The sequence below is a fragment of the Dipodomys merriami genome, unplaced genomic scaffold (genome assembly GCF_024711535.1).
Source record: "Dipodomys merriami isolate MVZ:Mamm:240054 unplaced genomic scaffold, mDipMer1.0.p SCAF_298, whole genome shotgun sequence".
In the NCBI taxonomy this organism is placed as follows: Eukaryota; Metazoa; Chordata; class Mammalia; order Rodentia; family Heteromyidae; genus Dipodomys; species Dipodomys merriami.
Window position 1 is genome coordinate 1332924 of NW_027204470.1, and position 3151 is coordinate 1336074.

The 3151-nt window shown below is 33.4% G+C and overlaps 1 non-coding gene across 1 annotated transcript; it reads right to left on the reverse strand.

Moving 5' to 3' along the window:
- Positions 1 to 2164: 2164 nt before the first annotated feature.
- LOC138839220 (U6 spliceosomal RNA) lies at positions 2165 to 2271 on the reverse strand. Its single transcript, XR_011375915.1, has one exon. It is a non-coding gene; the product is annotated as a U6 spliceosomal RNA (small nuclear RNA).
- Positions 2272 to 3151: the final 880 nt, after the last annotated feature.

Here is a 3151-nt window from a genome sequence, read left to right on the forward strand (position 1 = left end):
TTGAGGTCCAAAGAGAGGAAAATTTCTTCTGTCCCACAGTTCCAGTATCCTTTTAAAAGAAAGTACTAAAACTTTTAAATATCATCACTTACTCTCTTTTAAGAATCCCAACATGAAATAAATTCACATATAATCACTCCAAAATGCTTTAAAAATGATAAAACATGCCCCCCGTGAAGTAAATTTTCTTCTACTTTTAAAATTATTCTGAAAGCCTTGTGATGGTGGGTCACACCTGTAATCCTGTTTATTCTGCATATCTACTCAGGACCCTGAGAATTATGGATAAGAGTTGGAAGCCAATCAGGGCAAAAAATCCTAAGATTATTTTTCAAAAATTTAAATAAACTAGCAAAGGTCCAGGAATGGAGATGTAGCTCATATAGTAGCTCACCAATCTAGAGAGGAAAGGCCTAGCAAGACCATGAAGCCCTGAGTTAAAACTCTGAAGCACACCAACATGCAGGCATGCACAAACACACACACACACACACACACACACACACACACACACACACACACATACACACACACACACTCTAAACATCCTTGGGTCAGTCTTTTCCATTAATTTCTTTTTTTTGTTTGTTTGTGTGTGTGTGTGTGTGTGTGTGTGTGTGTGTGTTTTAATTGTGAAAATACTGTACAGAGGGGTTACAATTACATGTGCAAGATAATGAGTACATTTCTTATCAAGTATTGTAGCCTCGGTAAGAAATGTATGCATTATCCTGCCCATGTAATTGTTGCCCCTCTGTACAGTATGTTCTCAAATAAAATAAAATACAATTAAAAAAAAAAAAAAAAAGTATTGTAGCCTCCTCCTTTGTTTCCCCTTCCCATCCCTTCCCAGCCTCCCCCCGGCCCCCCACCCAATCCTCCCCCCCATTAATTTCTTTGTTAACAATATTATATGGGTAAAATAAAATAAACTTTTCCATCTCAGAACATTTTTTAATGTTTTTATTGTAAAAATACTGTATAGCCGGGTTAAAGTTACATGAGCAAGGATATGAGTGCATTTCTTATCAAGCACTGTTAACTCCTCCTTTGTTTTTCCTCTACCATCCCTTCCCCTCCACCTCCACAAGCACACTTTTCATCCCCACACCCCCACACCCCCCAACATATTGTGTTGTGCATCTCATTGTTACAATGGCTCAACTTTTATATCTATTTAAGCATTTTGATTTTTCCCTTTCCTTTCCCAAATTAGAGAGTGTATATACAGGATGTAGGTGCACCAACATTAAATCCAGTGAAAACTGGGGTTACACTGTGGGGGAGGACCATATTAAAAACAAAAACTAAACACATCGTACATGATAAATATGTTAGTAACAACAGTAAGAAAGAATAAAAAAAAACACTACTGTCCTTATCTTGGGGTTCATTTAGCTTAACATCATCTTATCTAGTAATATGCATATAGCTTTTGATCTTTTCTGCTTATCCCAGTTTTCTGCTTATATTATTTATTGCAAGTAAGGGATACCTTGGGGCATATGTTTCTTTGGACTTGGCTTACTTCAGTAAATATAATTTTTTTTCCAAGTCTTTCCATTCCCTAACAATTTGGGCGATGCCATTCTTTCTGATGGAGGCATAGAATTCCAATATATATATATATATATATATATATATATATGTATATATATACATATACATATACTATATACATATATATGTATATTTGTATATATACACATTCCAATCTATATTTATATTTATGTATATAAATATACATATATAAATATATATATACATATATACAAATATATATACATATGTATGTATGTGTAGATAGAAAGAAACATACATACATACATATATACATACACACACACACATACACACACACACACACACACACAAAATTTTCTTGATTCATTCATTTACTGAGGGGCATCGGGGTTGGTTCCATATCTTAACTATGGTAAATAATGCTACAATAAACATAGCTCTGCTGGTAGTTATAGTATGGTCTTGTTTGATCATTTTTGTGAATGCCCAAAAGTGGGATTGCTGGGTCATAGGGGAGCTCTATGTGGAATCTTTTGAGGAACCGCCATACTTCTTTCCAAGTGGTTGAACAAGTTTTCACGCTCACCAAGAATGGAGTAGGTTCCCTTCTGTCCACATCCCCTCCAGCATCTGTTGTTGTAATAATGTGGAAATCTTCATCAATTTGCATGTCATCCTTGCGTAGGGGTCATGCTAATATTCTCTATATTTTTCCAATTTTAGTGTATGTGCTGCCAAACTGAGCACAGAACATTTTGGAATTGATTTTTCTAAAGTAGATAATTCAACAAAAAATAAGTTCAAAAGACGTCGTGAAATTTTAGAACCATATATTTCTTAAATAAGCACACATTTAAGAATAAAGTCAAGTTAGATATGTCAAAAACAAAATAATTCCAGATATTTGTTGTTCAAGTGATGTGTAAGGATAGAAATTCATTATTCTATACATGGCATCTGTCATAATGAGCACTGTAGCAAGTGCTAAGTTTTGTTAAAAGTTTTATTGTTTTAAATATGTTTAATATTTGGCATTTGCTTATATATGCCAAAATTAAGACTGTTCGGCAGGTCATAAAACTTTTCCATAAAGTATTTAAGATTTATGGTAGCAGACATATACTACTAAGTATGAACATTTCAGAGTTTTTAGAAACTTTACTATGAGAAGTTACAAAATCTGTGTAAAGAAACAGTGAAGAGTTACGATTTTAACTACACAGTTTCGGTTAAAACTTGAGGGCTTCCTTTTCATGTTAGTGAGGAACAAATGATGATATAAGCCATATACAAATGATGAGATGAGCCATAAAGAAAGAGTAACCTTAGTGGGTAACTTTGAAGGCTACTCGTAGCCTACAAAACTCTTGTGAACATCATAATCTTAGTCAGTTTTAAATGTACAGGAATATGAGTAAATAGTAAAATCTAATATGTAAAACACTTCAAAAACTGGAAACACTGGTGTTTGGTTTTTATTTTATTAACCATTAATATTTAATTATTAGTTTTTTTTATTTGTAGCATTGTTTTCCTTTTTGTAATAGAATACAACTTTTCATAACTCATCATCAGGAGGTACTTTGAGAATGTTACTGGGATGTCCACACCATTTTTTATAGGTTCA